This window comes from Perca flavescens, chromosome 17 (genome assembly GCF_004354835.1).
Source record: "Perca flavescens isolate YP-PL-M2 chromosome 17, PFLA_1.0, whole genome shotgun sequence".
NCBI classification, from domain to species: Eukaryota; Metazoa; Chordata; class Actinopteri; order Perciformes; family Percidae; genus Perca; species Perca flavescens.
The window spans coordinates 25,116,984-25,144,134 of record NC_041347.1 but is presented as its reverse complement, the minus strand read 5'-3'; the positions used below and the strand labels follow the sequence as shown (position 1 = coordinate 25,144,134).

Genomic DNA, 27,151 nt, shown 5'->3' with positions numbered 1-27,151 from the left:
TACTAAACTACGCAAGCAATTTGTGCAGGAATACAGTCCTCACTTATACAGTAGCTAGCCCAGTCAACAAAGCCTTTCAGCCGATTTCAAATTGTGAGTCTTGAGTGTAGTGCAGTATGCGTTTTTGACAGCCTTCTCATACACAACATACTGCTCACAGGTCTTGTATACGGTGCGTCAGTACAGATTGTGAAACTCCCATTAACGTCACTAAGAGACTCATTCCTGTACACAGATTGATCAAGTTGATTAAAGTGCTCCTATATTGGGGTTCTTTTGATCAGCTTGTTCCATCTGAAGATAGCTGCTGTAATATCACCAGGATATACAAACACTGCTACTTTCACTTCAGCCCTTCACAGGTGCGGTCAGCGTGTCACAGCATCATTACATGACTAAATTTGGAGCAGTGGCAAAAATAGCAGATATATGCCGAAACCTGAGTGACTGCCAAACAAACTAAACACATTTGTCCTCACAAGGCTATTCCCCATCTCTGTGACTATCTAGTCAGATTTTACATTACATTTCTTTTTTTAACCTATCGCTGTGGATGGAGAAACCTCTTCTGCATGCTGTGCTATTTATTGATCAAGGAAAATCCCTCACCATAATCGTTTTATAAAAAAGGTGATTCATCAGCTGCTTTTTTAAGACTTAAGGAAATAAAATGAATTCAATGAGACATAAAATATACATTATGTGCCTCACTTACAAGTCAACCAAAGTTTAGAAAGCGTTCTGTAATACTTTCCATCTAGCTCTTGAGTCCTTCCTGCTCTTTAGCCCTGCGTTTTCTCCAGTCTTACAAATAAACAACATAAAATATGGATTTTGTAATTTCGGTTTGTTTTACCAAACCTTTTAAAGCAGAAATGCTGATCTAGACTGAAAGTCTCTCATGGGCTGGTAGAGAGACAATTGCGCAGTCATCAGAATCCTGAGCCTGAATCTAAAAGAGACATTCGGAGGACTGCATTCCTTCTTAGATTTATAAATACCAGCCAATGTTGCTTTCACTCACCAGTTTGTCAGTCTTCGTCCTCTTCATCAGAAAGTCTTCACTGCAAACTAAGAAGGGCAGAGAAAGAGAGAGGAGAAAGGAAAAAGAAGAGAGAAGGAATGTTTTAATCACTCTGAAGGAAACCAGTTATCTTCCCACACACATTGCTGAGTGTCCTACGAATCACAGACACACACACAACACACACACACACCTCCAAAGGTCAAGGATGAATCAGAAGAGAGAAAAGGAGGGGGAACAGGGATTAAGAGAATGGGAGATGGACAGAAAATGTTAAAAGAGCCAGAATAGAAAAGAGGAATGAATAGAATGTAGAAAGAAAAGAAGATGACAGAGGGAGGAGAGCGCAGAGAGAGACTGGAGAGAGAAAGAATGAAATGCATGGCTTGGCTGAGTCATCGGTAACCACCACTTCCTCCAAGAGCTCTTTACTAATGAGTGGCCAACTTTCTGAGGCAAACACATACACAATAATCTTCTACTTAAACTGTAATCCTTCCTACTCTCTCAGCTTCAAACTGCTCACAGTATTTCCTCTATCAGATATGGGATGATTGTGATTTTGTGTGTGTGTGTGTGTGTGTGTGTGTGTGTGTGTGTGTGTGTGTGTGTGTGTGTGTGTGTGTGTGTGTGTGTGTGTGTGTGTGTGTGTGTGTGTGAGAGAGAGAGAGAGAGCCTGAGAAGACGACCCATCAACTGACCCTACGTGTGTCATGAGAAACAGCACAGTCTGCTGCTACATTAAGAAATAAACAGTGTATCCCTTTTCCCAGAATTCCCAGAGGCATGACTTCTTAACTTTTATCCATCCAAGGAAGGGTTACTGAACGCTCTGCTTCACATCCACATTATAATATATGTTGCTGGAGAAATCAGGCTTAGTGCCTTGCATAATAGTTCATTATTTGGGGGAAAATGCTTGTTTGCTGTCTTTCTGAGAGTGAAATCAGACAATAGATATCAACCTTAATGTTGTGCGTTAAAGTGAGACTGTTTTGAGGGAAGAAACACATACAGTATTTCTTTTACAAATAAAACATACTTCATAAGATATACATCCTCGTTCAATGTTACACACTCAAGGGTTTTGTTAGCATTATGACCACTGGCTTACAGTATGTAGCTAACGTTATATAGATACTGCTGCATAACTGACATTACTGAGTCACTCCCCTAACGTTACACCTCTAGAAGCAGGGGGAGCTGGTCTGGCTCTGTGGAAACCAACAACTCTAAAGCTCATTCATTAACACATATCTTGTTTGTTTATACGTACATAAACAGAAATGTAAAAACAGTAAGTGGTGTTTTTAGGGGGAGTAATGCGCTGGAACTATTTCTTGACAAGTACCAGATTATCTTCTGAACATCTCTGCCTAGTGCAGGTTTCTGTTTCGGCCTCTATAAAAGGCACTTTTTAACTCTGTGACAACAAGACTGTGCACAGTAACATTCCCCTAGCTGTTCGCCAAGAAATAGTTCCACCACATACACAACTCCCCCTAAAACCACGATTTCTATGTACTGTAAAACATCCCAACATGTTAACGAGTTGTTTACAGGCATATTTATTTACTTCAGACTGATCCAGGCTAGCTGTTTCCACCTGCTGTAAGTCTTCATGCTGAGCTAAGTCATCCATGTGCTGACTTCAGCTCGGTACTTATCGCACAAACATTGGGTTATAACTAAATTCTCTCATCTCACTCTCAGATAGAAAGCAAACAAGCAAATTTCCCAAAATGTTAATGACCTTAACCCAAGGCCATGTTACAGGGTGCAGTTAGACAGAAGAAAAGTGATTTAGGAGGTTTGAGACAGATATACTTTGCCTCTAAATAACTTCTAAAATCCTGCAAAGCATGAGCAAAGAAAGCCGCATGGGAATGGCAAAAGTGAAGCTCGGTCAGTAGAGCACTGAGATCAAAACAGGAAATAAAGCTGATGGTGGAAGTGCATGTTTTCACAACCTTGGGGGCACGAAGTTCAAGTTTGGTAACCTAGGATGACCGGTGTATCATCTCTGCACCTGACTAGGCTGGGCCCCAACTACACAGGTTCAGGTCATTGCGGCTTGTAATTTATTTTAATCCATTTGGGCTTAACTGCAAATGGTTTCATTTTATGTCATGCTTTTTGTAAGTCAGAGAACTTGAACATCTGCACCCTCAGCCCGGCCAGCACTTTCTGTGACATTTAGGAACTTGTCATCTTGCCCCTGGTTTTACATATTGACACAGCAGTCATGAGACAGATAAAGTGAACAAAATGACTGCATCATCCTGAGAATGTATCATTCAGTTTGTCTTGTCCTGTGATATTTAAAACTCTTGTACAGATGTACCCTTACACCCACTCATTCCGATACAGTTTGCAATGTTTCAGGACAAGTTTTAGCACTGTAGGGACGCAACAGACCTGAAATTATCCATAATACCAAAAAGTGTGAATCCTGGATTTATATTATATTCACAGTATAAATCAGCCTGCCTCTGAAATTATTGTGATACACATTAATTCCTGCCCCACCCAGCCAAGCCTCCTATCCGGAGGAAATCATGGGAACTCTGAGCCAACTTTGAAAATACACACATTCTTCTCTGCAGTTCCCACGCTTTTCCCAACACACACATATACACACACATTAGGCAAGTACAGACTTGGACATGAGGTCTCTTGCATAGTATGTGTAGTCATACTGGCAGTGAAAGAAATGGGTAACACACACAAATTACACATTACACATTACACCAGATGATTCAGCCTGGTAAATTACACATACAGTATATTGGCGATGGATATGACAGTTCTGCATGCAGTGTTACTACAGCACTAGTCTATATCCTTGACGTTCCACTTTCGGGATTGCTCCGGTGCCGCAGGAAATTCCGCCGGATGCATGTATTTTCAGTTTCTTTACGCTTTCTTTGTGTTGGAATTTTAAATTCAGTGGATTTTTGGACTATTGTTGACTGCTCCTCAGATCTCTGCATAGTAAATTGAGACAGCTAGCTATCTGTCCAATCTGAGTTTTCTAACTATTTTGTAGCAGCTCTTTGCGGATGATGATTCTGATTGGTTTTAAGAAATGCCATTAAACCAGAGCACGTTTTCCTCCCATCCCCGAATGCTATGTGGAGTAGCCAGACCCTCCTTCAGCGCACTTTAGAGGAGGGTCTAGCAAAGCGAGACTACTGCAGCACTGAAGAATGTGTATGCCAGTTTCTGGTAGAAGACCATCCAGCTAGAAGCTACCCTGCCTTGTCACTGTACAGCACTTTGACCCTAAGTATACTGTAAATAATTGTGTGTGCATGTCTGTGCCCGTGTGCCTGTGCACTAGCGGGCACCTGTTCCTGGCCTGTGAGCTACCTAGCTGTTCGCACGATGCGTTCCAGTCGGTTTGTGTGCACAGAGGATGCAGGTTACCACACAGTGATGGAGGAAGCGAGGACACTTGATGGTGGCTCTGTAGAACTGGGTGTGAACTTTTCGCGGGATGTTCTCTGGTGGACTCGCTTGATGACATGAGTGTGTCTCCCATCTGAGGTCGCTGGCGATTGTTGTACCCAGGAACTTAATAGACTCTGCCACCTTTACAGCTGCGTTGTTGATGAGTAGTGGAGCTTTAAGGAAGTACATGACGAGCCGCACCATGTTTGTGACATGGAGCTCTAGGTTGTTATCTGTACTCCATGCTGCCAGCTGTGACAGTGTTCCTGTAGGCTGACTCATCATTGTCCCTGATGAGGCCTTGGACTGTGAAGTCATTAGCAAACTTGACCAGCTTGATGGAAGTGTGGCAGGAGGTGCATTCAATGTCACTGGCAAGTCCTTAATTTGCAAATGAAACACACAGAAACAAGACTAAGAAAAGAAGACAACTGATACATACGTGAAGAAGGTTCAGGAGACTTTGATGATTTACACAGAAGCATTTAAAAAACAACTTCTGAAGTTCCTGTCCTCCTGTAGGTGTGTACTCATGCTGGAGTTGTTAAAGCTATAGTGCATAGTTTCTGTCTCCCCCATGAGGAATTCTAAAAAATGCCAACAACACTGTCATGGCATCCACATGATGCAAGCCTTCGATGATCGCAGTTGCTTGGAGAACACAGAGGATTAAAAAACACGATGGACTCTCTGGAAGAGGTCATTATCTTCAAGTCACCAGATGACACCATTTTCTAAAGAGCCATATACAGAGAGAGTATTTTTGAGCCAATATTCTTAATTAGCTTTGTATCAACTCAATTGGCAATGGCGTCCATTAATATAAAATAGTTGCACACTATAGCTTTAAGTGTAGCTCAACCTTCAATGTAAACAAAGATACTGCGAGCGCCGTAAGCATGTATGCTTACCTAAATCATTAATCCAAACGCCTCAGCACAGACGGAAAACAATGTCGGCCTGACCGTACTGCAGTAAAGCTTATCCATATGTGTACATCACATCTCAATATGCTTGGACAATTATGTACAATTATTACTAGGTGCAATAATTTCTCAGTTACATGTGCAATATCTGTATTTACTGCTACTACTTATATTCACACTATACTTTATTTATGTTCACACTGAACTACAAAAGCATTTGTACAATCTATTGTTTAAGTAACAATCTTTTAACCCAATCTTACTTTTAAACCTAATCTTTTATTTATTTCTTGCACTGTAGCGGTTACTTTGTTCCTTTATACACTTATTGACTAGCTCTTTTCTTACTCCTGCCTTGAATCTGAGAGGGAGCAACTGCAACAGAACAATTTCCCTTAAGGGATCAATGAAGTATTCTGATTCTGACTAATATGAATGTGAGTATGTGTTAACTTCCTCCATGACCATGGCAGGATGAGAGTGCTGTAAGCAGCACTGTCTCATCATACAGCTGTGTCTCCTGTCATCTTATGGAGACACAGTTGAACTACTCTGCCTGAGACAGGTTATGAGGTCATGTTGGACACTGACCTGAATGAGACCTGGGGTCTACAACCCCGCTAGTTACTCTTTGAGGCTCTACTCACAATGATGCTTTGAGCTAACTTCAACATGCTAGCATGCTGAGGTATAATGATGACAGTATGCAACTGTGACCTTTTATATGCAGTAAATAAATTACAACTAAGTTGTAATTTTACTGACTTGCAGCTATACAGACTCAAGCCATAAGGATCAAAAGAGAAAGTAAGACTTTGATAAATGCTGGCTCAGCAAAAGCACACATTGTGGGAGGATTGTGGAAGATTGAGTCTACAGATACGCCAACAAAAACCATTACACATAATATCGGAATGAATGACACAGGGGTCTATCTTTGGTGTCTGTGTGGGAATCAAACTGTCGCACAGTTGTTACTATTAGGTTATGTGCCCATGCCCAAATATTGTTCTACTGTACTTTGAAGACACACTGGTTGCACCTGGAGAGAGATTAAAAACAATGGCAGCCAAGATTACAGCTTTCCGCTATAATCTTGGTTGCCATTGCTGTTAATTTCTCCCCAATTTCGGGTCATATTACTGCTGAAACATATCCGGTTGGGTAGTATTTGGTTCAGAAGCTTTTATCTAGGATTGGACTGGGCTTTTACAATAGGGGGGCTTAAAGAGACAGGTGCTCCAACAGAGCGTCTCTGACTGAGTGAGAATACAAGTGCAGCAGCCATGCGCAGTAATAGAAAAATAAAGTGTTTTTTTAACATTAAAGCATGTAAACATGTTCTAGTAGAATCACAAAATACAAGTATGAATCTGAAAACAGTTTATAATAAGTCTGTTTTAAGAATACAAACTCACCAGCGGGAAGGTGAACTTCTAAACAACGTATCAAGCAGAAAGAAAAACTTGACTCATTTAGACACCCCCATATCTTGTGTTAAGTAACCAGTAACCATCTCTTTACTCTGCAGGGCGTCTTGCTGACTCCGAAGGTGAGAGGGGTCTGCTGACCTCACTCCAGGGTACATGCCAATGGGAAGAGTCAATAGGTGTTGGTTGTGTTACTTCCTTACTAAGTCCCACTACTTTTGTAGTTTTTCCACGCAGGACATTTAAGTAGTGTTAATGTAATATTGTTAGTCCTGTAAGAGCCAAGGTCTAATACAAAAAGCTTGCTAAATAATATATATATATATATATATATATATATATATATATATATATATATATATATATATATATATATATATATATATATATATATATATATATATACACACACATACATACATACATACAATCTTGACACATTGTTTCAAGATTGTATATATCATCTGGGATAATAATAAAAAAAAAAACATGAAACCTTGTTGTGTTGTCAGTGTCTGTCATTTTAGTGTATTTTTATCATGTGTGCTTACAGTTTTTTACAATTGCTTACACACTAAAATTAAAACTTTCCCACAATTAGCAAAACCCTCACTCAAGGAGCAAAACACTGGCCTAGATTTGCACAACTGTAAGCACATTGTCAGCTTCACACTTTTTGCAAAACATCACACAGTGATTGCAAAACAGTAAACACACTTGTATGCATTTGACTCAGAAATTTATCATGATGTCATTTCCTTGCAATTTCAAAGCAAAGGCTTTCAAATGAACACACACATGAACCAAATGGTTAAACATAGCCACCAGGTACGCAAACACATGATTGCTTAATTGTAGACACACCAATCGGGTTTAAGCATTATATAAAATGCAGCAGGTGAACTTACCTGCTGCATTTTATATAATGCTTAAACCCGATTGATTCAAACCAAATGGAAGGAGTCAGAAGAAGAAGACAGAGTGAGAATCCACAGAGGAGAAGGAGGTAGAGGAAGAGGCCCAGCCAGAGGTAGAGGCCGAGGTGGAGGTAGAGGAAGAGGGAGAAGGAGAAGAAGACCTGAAGCCGGAGAATATGCTCAAAGAAGAAGAGGACCAAATTTATCAAATGAAAGTCACGCAATACTAGTGGACCATGTTGTGAACCACGGATTGACGCTGGACTAAGAATTCAGACAAATCTTAGCAGATATACAGTGGCATCTGTCATAAGGATATTTCGACAAGGAAACAGGTAAAATAAAATCTGTCTACAGGTACAGTAATCCGCTGCTCATTGTATGCACCATATCACCATTGTTGATACCCCTCTCTGTGACATTTGAGGATTGAGGGTCGAGAACGACAAGGAGGAAGGGGCCCATATTCACGCGAGGGTTTAGGATCTCCGGCCCCAGGCTCAGATACTCCTCATTCAGGCCATGGAGGACGCCTGTGACCAAGTTGACGCTGCAGCTGTGCAAGGATGGATTCGACATTCAAGATGGTTGTCTTGCCAATGAGGATATATTGCCTGTGATGTTGATGAAATTCTCTGGCCAGATCCAGCTAGGGGAAGAGATAATGTCTAGTATTTTCTGTACTTTTTCAGATCTTTTTTTTTGTTTGTCTGTTTTTTCTGTGATTGTAACCTGTACTGGATACAATATTTTAGGTTTGTCTGTTGTTCGTGGAGCTAACAGTGTTATGCACACTACTGTAGTAGCATGAAAACTGGGAATTGTTTTATTGTGATTTTCCATGTTGACATGTTGACTGATTTGGGTATATGGAGAGAAATAAATTATATTTCCCTCAGTCTGCAGCATTGGTGTTATGTAGTGTTTGGTGAACTTATTGTATATTTTCACTTTCTCTGTGTAGTTCATTTACAGTACTCTAATCACTGAGAAGTAGGATTGCTAAAAGTGTTTTAGGTTAGCAACAGCAGTGTGTATCTGGTTCAAACATAATTAAGTCAAATGAGACGTGTGTTTTATATGGTAACAAAATAGTTTTTTAATAAATTAGTGTATAGTTTTTGCAAGAGTGTTTCATTTTGCAAAGGGTCTGAGGTGTTCTGCTAATTGGGTGTGTGGTTGTGGTAATTTTGTGAAGTGTTTTGAAAAAGACTGTCCCTGTTTTCAAAATTGTGCTTAAGCAATTGAAAAAAAAACTGTAAATGCTAGCCTGACAAGCCAGACCCACATCAAGATGTTGGGTCTGTGAACTCACCATTGACGGAGCTTAATCCGAGGGGCGGGATAAACAGTTGTCTTTCAAATTCCCTCTGCACGCAATAGGATAGCGCTACAACCAGGCAGAGCAATGAAGAAGGTAGCGAAGCTAAGTTGATAGATTAAACTTTTGCCGTATCCGCTCGGCAAAACTTTGAAACTGATTTCAGTGCCGTTCTTTACTCAAAGAAAAGCTTAACTCCGCAAGTCTTCCAGTACACCGCTGTTCCCAGCAGCAGCAGCAGCAGCCATAAGCCCGCCCACCGACTCTATACACGATGTGATTGGCCTGACTAGAGTTAGTTTTTTCCCAACGGAGAGTGCCTAGACCACCCTGGCTGCAAATAAAATTTGCTGCTGCTAGGGTGAGTCTAGATTTCTAGGCTACTTAAATGCATGATACGATATGGACTAGCACCCACACACCCATTTAATGTAGCTCTCTTTTTCGTCACAGTATATGTATTCACTATGCACAGGGGCAGACAAAATAAAAACATGTATCAATACAGTACAGAAGTCCTCCATGTTATAGCAACAGGTTTTGGGGCAAAAAAAGCAGTATACAGCCTCCAAAATGATCATCAAGACAATCTTAACTACAACTTATCATGGCCTCAGGCATGTATTACACTGTACTGTCTATTCTGTCTGCCACTGCTATATTAATTCCCTGCCCCACCTCCCTGGTCTTTCCTCCCACATTCCCTGTCTCCTTCAGTCCGGTCTGGGTCTAAGTCATGAGTCAGAAGGAGCAGACGATCTGACTCACCTCTTCTTGAGTCTGAGCACTATTAGTTTCCAGGTGGTACACTGAGACGCTTTTGTGTTTCTGATTAGCCTACCGAGACATATGGACAGACATGGGGGGTGTGAGGGACTTTTCCCCTCAGCGGGTTATCCTGCATGGATGTGGGAGCCTACGTAGAGCTGCCAATGTCTGCATCATGTGAGTTTGCATTAGTGTGGGAGGCTTTTGTGTGTATTCCCAGATTTGTGTGTGTGGTCCTGTGGGCTGAGTGTGTGTGACAGAAAGAGAGAAAATGTGTATGTTTTCACTGATAAAGACCACCTGGGTTGCTGCTGCTGCTGCTGCAGGTGGGATTTCTTTGTCTCCACCGATGGTCTAATAGTGACTCAGTCTCATTGAAATAATAAAATAACTAATCTGATGAACAGGATCGGTGTCTCTGTCTATAGTGAAATGGGAATCTGCCAGACATGACTTAAAACACAAATACTCTTTTCTTAGTCACTGTTACAAAGTGTAAATAAGAAACCATCTGCAACCATTAGTCGATTAAATGATTAGGTAATTGATAGAAAATGAACCAGCAATTATTTGAATAAAAAATTAACCATTTAAGTAATTTTTCAAACAAAAATGCCAAATATGGTTTCAGGTTCTCAAATGTGAAAACATTTACACTACCGGTCAAAAGTTTGGAGTCACTTAGAAATTTCCATTCCACTCCATTCCAGACACAATACCTGCTGAGATCAGTTGTATTGTTTTTTTTAACCAGGGCAGCAGTTTTCAGATTACATTATTTGCTTACATAATTGCAAAAGGGTTCTCGACTGTTGTAGAAAGAAGTGGCTGAAGAAACACTTGAAATTCATGCTTTTTGGTCTAAACGTCATACCCAAATTAAAAGTGGTACAGCTCCCATATACTTTGACACTCAGGGGTGTGCCTGATATCATTGGAAAGGTGATTGATGTGGGTTTGTTTGTGTATTTGAGAAGTGTTGTATTTTGTAGTTTTTTGGCTTTTTTTTTGCACTTTTCAAATAGAAATAAAAAAAACACAGACATATTTGTAGAAAAGAATTCATATAAAATCCATTTTTGAGTCTTTTAGCTTCTGAATTTTTTTCTGTAGTAAGCTGAGACGTGGCTAATGCTGTGTTGTCTGTCACCTGTCAGATGTGTTTACAGCAGTGTATTTTAATAATTTTACAGATTTATAACTTGGACAGAAATAAAAATCTCCATTCTAGCCTGTGTAACTCTGTGTCAGTAAGGCCTAGAATCACCCTGACACAACTTGAGTGTTTCCTTTCCAATGATATCAGGCACACCCCTAAGTGTCAAAGTATATGGGAGCTGTACCACTTTTAATTTGGGTATGACGTTTAGACCAAAAAGCATGGAATTTCAAGCATTTCTTCAGCCACTTCTGTCTACAACAGTCGAGAACCATTTTGCAATTATGTAAGCACATAATGTAATCTGAAAACTGCTGCCCTGATTAAAAAAAAAACAATGCAACTGATCTCTGCTGGTATTCTGTCTGGAATGGAAATTTCTAAGTGACCCCAAACTTTTGACCGGTAGTGTATATTACGGTAAATTGACTATCCTGTTGGTTGGACAAAAGAAGGCATTTGAGGACGTGACTTTTGACTTTTTTTCCTAGAGTCTAGAGAGTGGAGGAGGCATCTGATTTCCACTTTCTGATATGAAACAAACAAAAGCCAAAGTTTCCATTCTGTCTGACATTTACATTTTGCGCTCCCAACATAATGTCAGTCAGTCAGTGTCTGTCAGTCAAAAACCCAGTCATACCAAAAGACAGGGCAGGATGTCTCCATCTTAGTAATACTGCACGCTGACAAAAATGAGGCAAAAGGACAGTGTGCGGCATTTGATTGGAGATTCTTTCCCATACATACTGGAAAATTCCAACTGCAGTGCTCAATCAATATTCATATAAAAAGGAACACACACACACACACACACACACACACACACACACACACACACACACACACACACACACACACACACACACACACACACACACACACACACACACACACACACACACACACACACACACACACACACACACACACACACACACACACACACACACACACACACACACACACACACACACACACACCTACTGTGTGAACCAAAACCAGACTGCTTCTCACTGCTCTCCCACATTGTTTGTAAGTATGCCAATCAATACCGCCAGCTGACACCAGCCAACCAATCAATACCACCCATTCCTTAGGGGGCGGGGTTTCAAACATGCACCCTCTGGAAATGACAGCGGTTGAAAGAATCCACTGATGGTGTGCTGGAGGGCACACACACATACACACTGAGCAGCCTTAATTCCAGCACACAGACAGACTCAGCTGATGGGGATGCTGTGGGAACCACTGCCCTCCTCTGGCAACAACCAGGACAGCTAACAGTCACTCTTTTGTCTCTGATCTGGGTGAGTACTTTACCCTTTTTAGTACTCTGTGAGATGTTTAGCTCCTAAAACTGACTTAGAAAATGACATTTTGTGGATAGATTTATTAAATTCATATTTTTCCTATTGACTTCAGTGCAGCATGAAAATACATCTTCAGTGCCTTAAAAATGGCATGTTCTGCAGGTGATGATTTTTGCCCTGACAACATCACCCCTAAGATTAGGCAGGCCACTCGCGAAATCTGGGTGTCCTTTTTGACAAATCTGTGTTTTAACGGTCATGTGAAATCTGTGGTTCGTTCCTGTTTTTTCCATCTCAGGAACATTGCTAAGATTAGATCTGTGGTTTCTAAGAAAGAGATGGAGATGCTTGTTCATGCTTTTATTTCCTCTCGTTTGGATTATTGCAATGTACTCTACACTTTTTTTAAACAAATCTTCCATGGACAAATTGCAAGTTGTACAGAATGCAGCAGGAAGACTTTTGTCTAAGACCAGCAGGAGATCGCACATTACTCCTGTGTTTAAGGCTCTTCACTGGCTACCTATTGGTTTTAGAGTGCATTTTAAAATTGTAATCATTACTTATAGAGCCTTGCATGGCCAAGCTCCCTCTTACATTACAGGATCTCTTGCACGCACACACTTCTGGTCGCTCTATGAGGTCTTCAAGTCAAAACCTTTTAAGTGTTCCCAGAACACGTTTTAAAACAAGAGGTGATCGTGCCTTTTCAGTGGTAGCCCGAAGGCTCTGGAACTCTCTCCCTTTATCCTTGAGAGCCTTGGACTCTTTTTTGAAACTTTTAGGAAACACCTAAAGACATCTTTTTAGACGAGCATAATTTGTTTCTTTTTATTTGATCCTTCTGTAAAGCACTTTGTGACCCCTCTTGTCTGTGAAAGGTGCTATATAAATAAAGTTTACTTACTTCTGTGCAGTTTATGGAATAATATTTCTGTGAATTAAAATTTTTTTTCTTAAATAACTTTCTTACTTTATTTTCTACTCGGTTAGTGCTTCATTCTACGTCAGAGCTGATTTATACAGTAATATTTGTATTAAAATGTCTCCCAGGCAAACCTGTAATGGGTAGTAGCGGGAGTTTATTGATCATGATGAACTGCCTTCCACAAAGATGAGATGAGAGATCAGCAATTGAAACCACAGTCCTAGACTTGTAGTGATTTAGTGTCTTTCTCAAGGATACTTAAACAATTATATTTATGCTTAACATACTAATATACGGTATATACAGTACACATGAACTTACACTCATACACACACAATCTCACCTATTTTTCTGATGTATATACAGTCATGTACAATACATACACATAGACACATGCATATTCACATCAAATAGCCTAACAGTTTTATTCACTTATTCGTTTTGCTGTTTTAACCTGAATTTAAAAGCATAACCAGGGACAGCATATTAGCTTTAGCTAGACACCCTGTATACATAACTGCTGCACTGCTTCTACTTATGTAGCAATCTGTATCTGTATTAAATGAACAAATAATTAATTAAAATATGCTTGACTCAATTGTCTTAAAGCTCATTGTGTAATTTTGAGTTGATTCTTAGCAAAACCCCCTTTGTTCTTTCAAAAATATGTGCTCATTCATGTGTAATTACTTCCACCAACTAATCAAAGTATTCTCATAAGCATAGAATCTGCCCATTCAGAATACATACGAGCGAGTCGCTCGAATGGCGGCAGCCATGTTGCGCCTCCATCTTTAAAATACATTAGCCAAAGAGGGACATACCTGGAAATTAGAGCTCTGCCTTTCGCGCTTTTACACTCAGTGGCACCGTGATGAATGCCAGGGGGAGATTACTCGCGACTGGCGGCAGATTTGAAAGCCCGTTGAAAATGGATGATCACAGGTATTCTCGAGGACATGTATTTGTAGTGGCCAACGAAGCGAAAAAGAACTAAAACAACAACGCGACAGGCAAAACAAGACCAAAGGTAATATTGGAGTGGCTTTTCCAAGATGGAGGAGCAAGGATTATAAAAGGGACAGCGAAGTTGCCTGCTTTCTTCTCGACAGGTAATTCAGCCTATTTGAGTAAATTCAAAGTTTGATAGTTGCTTGGCTAACTATGGCATAGTATGGTTGTGCATAACGTAGTGATTTCCGTAACTGTAGTTGTAACACTGACTAGGCTACAGCTAGAACAGCTGCATGTAAACGATGGAGATACTGAGAGCTAATTTCGGTTTCATTTACATTGTTCATACTGCTCAGAGAAATATATTAAAAACACAAACCTCCGTTGCTTCTCTCCTTTGTCTTTGAAGGGCTTCTACTCTCTCCTCGTCATCTTTGGAGAGGGTCTCTTTAGTTTTTCTTTGCCACCGGCTCTGTCTTTTGGTTTTTCTTTACCTTTCCCTCTTCCTTTAGCTTTCCCTCACACCTCTGTTGCATCAACTGATCTCTGACTCTGCTCACAGAGAAAAATGTGTAGCCTACCATGTAAACATTGCCTTACACTATTAATCTCGTACAATATACAGAATAACGATAGCACTGATACTTTACCAACATTAGCTCACATTCGTTTGGGAACCTGATAGCTGATGTTAGCTATGAAATGGTACCAAAATAACAAAAACATAAAACTATTATTCATTTTACATAGAGGTCATAACCAACATGTTAACTGACTAAATAACTAAATGCAATTTGTAATTGTTTTCTAAAGTGGACAAAGTCGTACTGGAAGCCATGTTAATCTTGGCATACGGCCACCGTAGGAGTTAAAACGCGCTCGGAATGGGAGGGGCTAGAAAGTAATATTCAGTTGGTTGTCATATACAATTTCACCGCTAGATGGGATAAATTCTTACACAATGCAGCTTTAAAAAGATCCAAAGGCCCGCTAGGTAGACTACAAATATTAGCAATGAGACAAATAAAATCCAGCAACTAAAAGAACATATGTTACAATAAAATAAGATGACAATAACTGGAGAAATATAACATTGTGGTTAACATTAACAAAAGGATTTTTAAAGATACATTTCAAGGAGTGATTTATGGGTTGAAAGCAATTAAAAAAGAAATTCAGCATCTTTCAAACTCAAACAGCAGGTGGAGGCAGAGTCTTGTAGGTTTTAGGCTGAAAGGTTGGCTGACTCATCTCGCTCTGAAAACCTGGGCAGTGGAGTGTAGGTCTGAAACAAGTGATTTGACAATTGTTTTTATCAATGAATTAGTCATTAAGTTGGAGATGTCAGAGTACAGTGAAAAATGCCCAGAACAAGATTATTTACACTCCCTTATTTGGTTTGTAACAGCATGTTGAAAAGGTTTTACCTTTCTAATCATACTAATAAACCTATTTTGATATATTCATATTAACCTGCTGTCTTTTTGCTTTGCTGCAGCAGCCAACTACAGTGTGCAGATGTTTATGGGGATGGGGATGTGGAGCCCTACAATTAGAGTCATGTCTGTGCTTTTCCACTAGGTGGTGATACAAGTCTCTGTACAGCACGAGGCGGTGACATTGGCTCCACATCCATTCACGAAGTAAAATGAGGTACTGTAGCGGATCAAAAAATATTTTTTACAATGGTTTTATACTGTTGAGGCTTTTCAAACATTAAACTTTACTTATTTACTGTCAGAACATTCAGGTCAGATTCTTTATTGGTCACTTTTGTGACATAAAAACTGTCTGTTTTTAAGAATTAATTATGAGAATTGCATAATGCAATATGCATAAAACAGGCATATTTGTTCTGTTCATTGTAGTGTGCTGTAGTTTTGACCTTTGACCTTTTCTTTCACTGTGTTTGATCACAGGAAGTTGCTTTAGCATCAGCTCAATTGAATAAAGGCAGACATGTAAATGCATGTGAGGCAAAAAACATTTTGCATGAAAAGATAAGCAATTGTTGCATGGTAACTTTTTCTGTACAGTTTCAGGCTCCACCACCACTTCCTCTGCTGTGAACCCACTGGGTGCAGGTCTTTACTGGAAACCAGTAGCTGACTAAAAACCCCACTGTAGTAGTATATGGTGCACTCGTGGCAGCCGTTAGCGACAAACTGCACAGTGTGAGACAGTTAACCCCTCAGTGGCATCTACACAAGAACTGTCACACATCGTCCAGCCCCCCAGGTGCACAGCATCTTACTGTAAACCAGTAGCTTCAACTGTAAGCCAATGTAGTCGCCCCACAAAACCTGCGCACAAACACCTTTGTGTATTATGGGTGTGAGTGAAGTGTTATTGCTACAATTCTGACGTGAGAAATTCACAATCAAATAAGGAAGAGGATTTGTTTCAAAGTTCAAGCACTGATAACAGACATGAGAGTGTTTCCTATTTAAGGTATGAAAATGATTCTCTGACTGAACTGAAAATAAAGAGACCAGTTCCTGATGGTCTCACTGTCCAATTACTGTATACAAGCAAGAGTCCAAACCTCCAGAGAAACAGAAGAACTCTGCAACAAGCAAAACTGCAGCCTTCCATGTCCTTTCTGCTGGGCTATGCTATAAATGAAAAAAACAACTGCACTGCATTCTGCTTCCATCTGCTCCCCCTGCAAGTCTCCACTGCAACTTTTAAAATCTATAAAGAAAACGCTCTTATCTAAAAGTAATGTTGCATGTCTTGCATGTTTGCTTACTGTTTCTAATTATTCATCAAAAACATTTCACCTTTTATGGCTCTTTTTAGCCTGAACAGCTGTGATCTTAGCACAGCTCCAGATTTTTTCTGTGCCACCAATGAGCAAATCTGGAATGGATCACCAGCAAAAGCACATGAGCTTGATTTCTTGCAGATTTCTTGTTCTCGGTGCAGTCAAATCTGAAACGTTCTGAGACATCTTTCTAAGAAGCAGACCGGAATGAAAACACAACCCTCTCTTTCCACCCTCCTAGGTGGAGGTACAGTGACACACACCAGTTATAAGACAGCCACCCCCCTAAACTTTATGTCCTGCTAGTTATCAGCTGATAAGATTTTAAAACATACATACAGTATATGTATGCATGTATGAAAAGTGTGATAAGACAGGAATTCCGCTGACAGGTTAGACTGATCAGCTTGCTTCCAAACCCACTGTACTTTGACTGTTCCTACAAAATAAAATGATAAAAGGATACAGCTGGCCACAGGAGCGACAGGTATGCAAACTCACTGCACCCACTTAGTCATACATTTGCACAAACAACCTCATAAAATTCACACAAATGAGCCTAAACTCTCCCATACACAGGTTCATATATAGACACATTCTTCTACACTCCTTCACACACACAAACCCTTACTGAACCAATGCTCTTGTCGTGTGAAATTTGCATAAAACAAATTTTGTGGTTTTCATGTTTTAACCTCAGTAACAGGATCTTGTTTCTCACAAACCCTCAGGCTCTCAGAAAATGTTCAAAGCCCATTGGATAATCTGAAATATGCAACACATTACCTGTTGAGCTACAAACAAGGTGGCTTGTTATCAGTTCCTGAAAAGTTAGATGTTGGAGATAAGAGGGGTTTTTTGCCTGACGGGTGTCGTGTCAAAATCGACACTTGACAGTGACAGAAGAGAAAGTGCTGTCCCTGTGCTGTCAGTGACACATGTGTGGTAATACACACTGCACACTTTGTGTATTCTCAACTGATTCCAATGCAGAGTCAAGAATACTGTCAAAGTCTTATCACCGTGGCCATACTTGTGACACTGGATATTCCTTAGGGTTTTAAGAGGATCTGAGAACTTTTAGAGTTTATAATTTACAATTAAAGTTTAAAAACACACCTAGCACTACCTCTAAGCTCATTATTATATTTAGTTTTGTTCTTACACAAAAATAAAACATGGTTTTAGGGTAGTTATGTGCTGTAACACTTTCCCAAAGAACAACATCCAAGTGCAGTGAATTTCTGGAGTTTCTGCTGGTTTCCTGGCAAACTTATGGTAAATTCATGTTGAAGCTACTGTATCTAGCCGTTTCCCCCTGCTTGCAGTCTTTATGCTAAGCTATGCTAGGCTAATTGTCTCCCGGCTTTAGCCCCATACTAAATGCACAGACATGACAGGGGTAACCATCTTCTAATCCAACTCACAGCAACAGAGGTAATAAGCATATTTCCCAAAATGTCTTACTATTCCTATAAGACCGTAATGAGACCCCAAAACACTCCACCGAAACTACTACTGCTGGAAGTGAAACATGGCTGCTGAGGGAGTGGTAAAGCGTCAAGACAACCCACTTTGCATCTGTGACTTTATCCACTGTGGTTCACAAAAAAGGTTTCATAAGAACCAAGATGGTAAAACAGCAGGAACTTATAGAGGAACAAGGTACTCCTTCAACTGAAGTGAGAACATGAAAATGGAGGTGCAGTTGCAAAAGTAAATTTTTTGAGTTATTTAGTGTTGGTACAGTTAAAAGTCAACATCATCCCTGCGTAAAGTAGCAGCTCTAATTCACTTGTATTCCGACCAATGACACATAAGGACTACAACTGTGGCGGTGAGATGAGATGACTGTAGCTAATTTCAGTATGTGTGTGCGATGTAAAAGCTGCCTCCTCATTTGTATTTGTCGCTGCACAAATAGACACAAGGTTTACTTTCATTTGAATAATCTGTAGTTTGCATCTCTCTCTCTGCAACATAAAGAGCAGGAGTAGCCTCTAAAGACATCTGATGACTACATGCTGAAGTGAAGCACAGAGAATTATCACCTGACTCTGCAGTTCTCCTCAGCTCTACAGAGCTCTTTAGCATCTTTCAGCTTATTGTTTTGGTTTTACGGCTGCAGCCTTTTCTTTTCCAGCCACAACAGCTGTTTTTAGTTTTTTAAAAAAAGCTCTAATGTACCAACAGTACACAACCTGCCCAACACCAAATGGTAGACAGACACAGTTAGTGACTAGCTGGTGAACATAGTGTAGCATTTAGCAGCTAAAGAGACTGGGATTTCCTTCAGGAGTTGGTGGAGACCAAAACTAGAGCTAAAAGGAAGTTCAACAGCATCAACTTAAAACGTGATGCCATTGTGTTTACGGCTTGTTTTTATTGCCCACAAGTGGCTCAAAAAGCAGTTAATGCAGTTTAAATTAACTGCATTAGTTTTGGATATTTTAAAGTGGGGTCATATGAGGTACTTATCCTACAGTAGATGGCGGTAAGGTTGGTAGGTCCCCAGTTTGGAGAAGCAGACAGGCGTACCCATACGGAACTTAAGCAATGTACTGCTTTTGACGGGCCACACAGCAATAAGTATTTTTGCCACCTAAAAAAAAAATAAAAAATCTATATTGGTTTAAGTTTACGCTATATTTAGAATATCTTTACTGTTTTACCTTGCTGTCAGACAGTCCTTTTCGACAGTGAACTGAAGCCATTATATCCATGTATTCTCTCCACAAAGCCACCAGACAGTAATTTTGCATCGCAGAACACCTTTGGTTTGTTACGACTTCAGTTTTCTGTAGTGCAACACTGGATGGAATTGTGACAACACTATCTTTGTTCTTTTTCTGACCTAGTGGCCCTCATTTATGAAACGTGCGTACGACGGGCGTACGCCGATTCCTACGACCCTATACACGGCAGAAAAAGTCTGCAACATTGTTTTAGCCTGTGGGGTTCTGCACAACATCTCGCAGGGAAACTGGGTGCCATAAATGTAGCGATGGAGCCAGATGACCCGATGCCCAGAGAGCAGTGTCCAGAACAGCACCAACTGAAGGAGTCAGGATATTATTATTCCTCGCTTTTAAAAGGTATCCTATAGTGTTATGTTTGGCAATGATATTCATAGGCTACAGGAAACATGACGATGCACAATATTTTTATTGATTATTCAGGTTTTCATTTCTATGTCGTGAACGATTTATTTCTGCCACTGACCGAGTTATTTCGGCTTGTTTTCCCAGCCCCTCTGCTGTCAGGAGACAGGGTCGTGGTGGGCCAGCACGGGGGGGCGGAGGACACGCCCTCTCCCTCAGCTGTTGTCTCGTTATGACTAATGAAAAAAAACACGAGTAAAATAAAAGACACTGCATAAACTCCGCTACCGTGTGTTTATTTAAATATAGGTACACCATGTAGGCCTAAGAGATTGCAATAAGCCTGTATATTACTATTAGGACTATAGAAAATGCGTCAAGGATGTATAAATTAAATAGGCTAAACTTCAGCTAGAGTCCGATTTACTACGGCAACACTGTTGACCGCATCAGTGATCTCTTTTCATCCCGCATTCTTTCTACAGCCTTTAATACCAGTTTTCAGGCTGCCAAAAAGTACACACGTTAGTGCAAATGAACCAGAGATATCAGGGTTTCAATCGCCACCTCTGAAAAGTTCCGCTTCTCAGCCGGATTACGTCTCGCCATGTCGTAAATTGTAGGGGCGAGGCCTCAAAACCCAGAATATATTGGGGCGTGATATTTAAATTACGATCGTTTCCAGCCGCCGCATTTATCAATGTACGACCATTCTTACGCTCTGATTGGTGTGATACGAACGTTTCATAAATCACACGTGAAGCCTGTCGTAAAATGATTTCTGCGCTCATATCTGCGCTGGTTTCTACATAGGTTGATAAATGAGGGCCGTTGTCTGTAGCCTTTTTTTCCAGCTTTTGATCAACAGTGTGCTGGATTCAACTTTGAATTTCCCCAGATCTCACCGAGCATGGCAGGAAAGAGGCATAGCTATGTAACATTAACTTAAGTTTTGTCATGGTCAGGCTTTCAACATGCTTTCACTTTCTGCTGTAGCAGATTGTTAATTATTTAGATTTAATCAGGTTCTTCTTCCTGTATCAAATCCGTCAACGTACAAAGGGACGATAAATTGAACTAAATTTTACTTGAACTTGAATCTCACCTGGCTGTGACAGATGAAGTTCAACATGAAATGAACTTCCCACTTTTGAACTCTCACCTTTCTCTGCTTCTGCCTGCGTCTCCATAGCAACATCTCGTGTATATTTCCTCTAATTTGTCTATATGGAGGAACAGCACACAGAGAAGCCCATAATCAGTTCCTACTTTGTATTTATTTCCATGCTCACCGACACAACACAACAGCTGAATATCACAGCTAAACTGGAGGGCTTTCTTTACTGCGATTAAGATGTGACTTCAGTATGGTAAATTAATTCCCTTCCTTATGGCTTTATACTGCAGAAATAGACACATCTAGAGTATATGAAGTGATTTTATTTTTTTATTTAACGAACATACACAATGTTTAAAAAATAATAAAAAGGTGGAAGAGGTTTTAAATGGGGAATAATTAGGCTAGCTGCTTTCCCAGTTCGAGTCTTTGTGCTAAGCTACGCTAAAACATCCTCAACCTAAATAGACCTTCCTCATTGCAGATAAAAGCACAACTTTAAAGATTTCATTTTATAAGTCATGCCAGTAGGGTTGCAAATGACAATTATTTTCACTATTGATTCATTGACTATTAAATTATTAATAGATATAGCAAATGGACCAAAGCAGCAAATCCTGGAACCAGCGAATGCCTGATATTTTGGCTTGAAAAAAGGATTCAACTATGTATAAGACCAACAAGTAACACAACAAATGACACAAAGTCAAAATGTTTGTTAAGCGAAAGAAAGTATTTCCAAATGTCGTTGTTGTTTTAAGGTCCCGCACCTCCGCAGGTGTTTCCATATTCTTGTATTCTTGCCATTACACATGGATCAGGATGGGCGGAGCTATTCTTGGAAATAGATGGAGATCACCAAACTTTTTTTTTTAACCAATAGTTTAAGTTAATCCTACCTTAAAATATCTTTTTCATCTGAAGACAGTTTGACATGACACAGTAGGAAAAGGACAGGTGTAAATACTAAAATGAATGATTTTCAGCTGATGAGCTTCAGCTTCAGAGTCCTGATGCTGTGCATGCTGGCTCACTGTCACAGCTTTACTGCGACACCACCGTTAATGTTGTTAGTAACACCTGTGCTTTCCCTACTATGACAAGCCAAAATATCTGCTGTGTAAAAGGACTAAAGAGGGAGATGTCAATCAAACAAACAGTTTGTTAACTCCCAAACACACCTGAGAAGAGGTCTATAGTATTTAAAATAAGTGAAAACACCTGTGTGGTGGTAACCAGGCCTTTAAGTAATTTTGAATTACTATAACATGTGTTTGCGGTTTGATAGGATGACAGACTCCTCAATGCCTCTAATTACTTTGTCAGCTGCTCAGATTTTTGTGTTAAAAACATTTTTTAGGCTGCATATTGTTTTGGAGTAACACTGCCCCCTAAAGGCATTTCACAAGCTCAACAACAGATGACGATGGTACGACAGATATTACATTTTATTCTAAACACAGGATTATGATTCCATGATTATAAAATACATCTCTAATAGATATCTGTGTGAACTACAGAACAAAGTACCCACTGGGGTTTTTCAATTAATCGATAAAAGTCCCAGATTATCTTAAGTCCTTTAATTTGCTTTGAGCAGCAGGTGGTATAACTACAAATAAATCACAGCTGGTTGTGCATAATGCAACTTGTCTTTCCAATTTACAAGTATTGTGATCCGTCATCTTGTGTCAGTGCCAAAAAGTGACAAGAGGAAGCTTGTGCTGCAGAGGTCACTAGGTAGCAATGAGGAAATGACTGTGCTGCTCTCTTTATATCTCACACACACACACACACACACACACACACACACAAACTAACTCTTTAAATAAAGGTTGTATAAATAAAACATGCAAACACACTACCTCCCATTGTCTCTCTCACACACACACACAGTCTCTCTTTCCCTTAAACACACTTACTGAATATTCAACTCACATCCGGGTTGACAGCTCTATACTTCTGTCTCCAGCCACATGAATGGAGGAAACGGGCCGGGAAACCCCATCACTCACTCACTCTCACACACACACACACACACACACACACACACACACACACACACACACACACACACACACACACACACACACACTGTGTGTGTGCAGAGTTCATCTACGTCTTTACTTTTAAGGAGTCCAAATGGTGGAGAAAAGGTGGTGACAAGACAATGTGCAGAAATAGGTTATAGAAATTGAATCTGTCATCTCAGGCTATTTCTTCAAATATTTGAAGTTCCGCAGTAAACAGAACTAAGACATTTCTTAGGAATTGAAAATAAGAGAAAGGTTGTGCATTTACACCAGGTTGTGTCATTATTACAAAAAAAAGGAAATATTCTTTGCAGTGTGATGAGTTCAGATAATGTTGGAAATATTAAAACAATGTGACAAATCTGAGCCAACAAATGACTGAAATGTCACCTTAATTTGAATTGTAATTGTAGTGCTGTAATGAGAAATCAATCCTTCATGATGGTCAAACAGGAGAGCACACAAAGAAAAAGAGGACCTTAGACTAGTTTGACCAAAAACACAACTCAAGGTATACTTACTAGGTTTTCTCTGACTATTCAGTCTTACCTCAAAGTCCTCATCAATGAATAGGATAAGTAAGCAACCCTCAGCTTTTTCCAGAGCTTAAAACCGCATCTTACGGTTTTCATCAGTAGATAGCACTTGCTTAGATGTCATCGTCTAATGGAAGACTATGAGATGCAGTTGAAGGCTCAAGAAAAACCTAGAATGTGGAACTTGACTTCAGTTTTTACGCAAACTACCATTTCCAAGGACAAGGCCCTCCAGTTAAGGAACTTACATCCAAGTGCAGACAGCTTCAACAATATTCTTGTTGTATAGGGGGCCTGTAGTTTGTAGGGTTAATGGAAAGAAGAAAAAAAACGCTGAGGAAGATTGTGTGATGCAATCGAAAGCACTGACTACTAAATTGACTAAATTAAACCTGAATCCGACGAGGCAGAGTAAGAATATGTCTTATCAACATCTACATTTGTTTTTTCACTGTAACATTCAGTTGTCACCAATTTAATTCAAATTAAACTCAATTAGCCTATGAATCGGATTCTTTCTTCATTATTCTGACGCTGCAGCACAATGTACATCATTCTAAACAGATTAAAAACCATCATTTGTCAGTTTGTTTTGTCATTATGGTTTAAACAAAAGCACAATCAGTTGTGTTTTTGAAGTCTCAATTCTGAGGTATATGAGCACACAAAAAAGGCAGCCATACTCATGGAGGGCCTGAACGCATCATCTCATAGTGACTTCTTAAGTGACGCCCATAGGATTCTGGCAAGACTCTCTCCGGGAGGTGACGCTCACCAATCAAACTTCAAATACCGATAAGGATCAGACTATAAAAAGATCAGTGAAGTTCACAAGAATATTAATAATACCCAGGTGCTGCTTCTCTGACGCTTGTGGTTCATTCATGGATACAAAATACGGCTAGGGTGCAAAACCAAGTCAAAGAAAAACGTTTCAAGTCATTCAATCACGTTTTTAAAAAATTCAAAAAAGGAAGAGGAAGACCGGGTTACTATCTCTGTCTTACACCGCATACTTCCTTTTATCTTGCACAAACCGCCCATTCCGCATGAGTGAGCTAAAGTATGCACGGCCCTCAAACCTCCCTGAAGTTCTGAAGAATTCTTACCATCAGTTCTGCAGTGTCTACTTGCAAAACGTGTTGAAATATCGCTGTGAAGTTGCACAAATTCAACCTGAGTGAATGCAGAGTTTTTATCAAAGTCACAATCTGCTTCCTCGTTTGAACTTTGAAGAGCGAACAGCTGTCAAGTGGAGAATTTAACGTAGTTTTATGCGTTTTAATTCATAAAAGAAATTGAACTCACTGACTTACCCCACATCACTGGCGGTCAGGCGCAAACTTTGCACGTCTTTTTCTTTTTCAACTGCCAACCTTTGCGAGGCGCACATCTGCACCAGCGCTGACACATTTTCTTTCACTTTCAATCTTTTGCACTGCAGAATAAAAATCAACACATCAGGAAACCATGTGTGCGCTGTCTCTGTCTCTCTCTGCGTCTGACCTAACTAACTTTCTTAATTGCTGCACCAGAGTTTTCCTGAGCAGCTCCCCCATTCATACTGAAGTGGTTGCGAGACTTGCACTGTAATACATTTTCGTATTTTTTGGTCACACCCACCTCCTGTCAGTCCGTCCCTCTCTACTGCACAAGGGGAAGCCTCGTCATGAATGGAGCTCTGTGATTAAACTGGATCCCACACACAAACAGGGAGACGTGAAATGTACATAGATACATTCATTCGTTTAACAATTGCAAACACACCTATCACTGACTCTTAGGAACAATGGGGGGCTGTGTAGGCCTATACTTGACTTGGATGTGTAGGAAATACTGTAGGCTACAGTGAAAGTGTCTGAAAATCATCTTTAAAAAAGGTAAATATTTCTGAATAAGAACTCATCTTAGTGTTTTCATTATGATGGTCCAAAGAGAGAATGACATAGGAGGCCTGTTCCAACTCTGCCTAACCAGGCTGTACTTTGAGCTAAATGCTAATATTGGCATGATAGCATGCTGATGTTTAGCAGATAACGTTTACCATGTTAACCATCTTAGTTTAGCGTCTTATCATGCTAACATTCGCTAATTAGCAACTAACACCAAGTAGCCTAGGCTGATGGCAATGGCATACATTGCAGGTTGGTCATAAATCAAATAATTTGACAAATTAAATCTTTGATTACAGAATACTAATCAAGAAACACCGATTGCAGAACATACTGTAAGGTATAAATAGCTGAAACCATAGATTAAAACCACATAAAACTATATGCCACAATAAATAATAGAACTATAAAAATACCATAAAAAAGTAGAATTACAAATTAAAGTGTTTACTAAGAAAATCCACATCAGCCACATGCAGAGGATGTCTCTCTCTTTTTTTCTCCCATGCTTCATATAGCCTTCTAATAATACATGACATTATGCAGATATATTAAAAGAAGTCATGCATTTAAAAAAAAACAAGTCAGGGAAATTCAGCACACACACACACACACACACACACACACACACACACACACACACACACACACACACACACACACACACACACACACACACACACACACACACACACACACAAAAAGCAGAAGTTATGGCAGAAGCTGGGGTGACTTCCCTGCAGCGTGTTTCGTTCGTTCTTGATGCCTTGCTCAAAAGTAGACATAGGATGTTAATAGAGGGTCATTGTGTCCTTGTCACTGCTCTGCATGTTTGGAAGTGTCAACCTTTTGTCAGTAATAGTTCATGCTCAAGCTTCAATGGGATAGATACAATGACTTCCTCACATGGACACACTTCTGTGTTTAAAGAAGTGGCCCGAGATGAACCCTGGCTTGTTTCTGCATAAATGCTTAGTGAGAAATTTCCTGTTGCGATTTACATAATGTGTGTGGTGAAAATGCTGTTGGTAGTAGCGTTGCCTTAATGTCGAAAAGTGGACGTTAGAAGAAACGAGGAGAAGTACAGATGTGGTGTCATGTCGGGATTTTGAAATAGTAGAGAGGTTTCAATTATTTTGTCCCACAAATAACCCAAATGTCATCTTAGAATATAAATCTGAGGAACAGATGGGATTTCTGTATGTTGGATTTAAACTTAGTAAATTAAGTTAGTAAGGGTGTGATATTTGCACCCCTGGCTGGTACAATTAGCAGTGTATGCTATTTGCACCCTGATGCAATTAGAAATGAATGCTATTTGTACCCCGCCAGTGCACACAGCAATGTGTTCTTTTAATACGCATCTGGTACAAATATCAATGTATGCTATTTGCACTCCTGTGCATTTACAGTACCTTGGCATATATTTACACACAGTTATCCATATTATCGCCCTGACATTCTTACCCTAACCAACCATAACCAATCCCACTCCTCTTTCCTAAACCTAACCAA

At 39.9% G+C, this 27,151-nt stretch overlaps 1 long non-coding RNA gene across 2 annotated transcripts in view; it reads right to left on the bottom strand.

Annotated features, from left to right (window-relative positions):
• Positions 1-25,299, bottom strand: part of LOC114572531 (uncharacterized) — an 88,235-nt gene extending 62,936 nt beyond the window's left edge. The window contains exons 1-2 of one of the 2 annotated variants that reach the window (XR_003694777.1): positions 25,061-25,299; positions 1,025-1,071 (exon numbers count right to left, since the gene is read on the bottom strand). This is a non-coding gene — a long non-coding RNA (uncharacterized LOC114572531). Of the gene's footprint in view, positions 1-1,024; positions 1,496-25,060 lie in introns of those variants that run through there. The other variant, XR_003694776.1, reaches the window with a different exon arrangement.
• Positions 25,300-27,151: the final 1,852 nt, after the last annotated feature.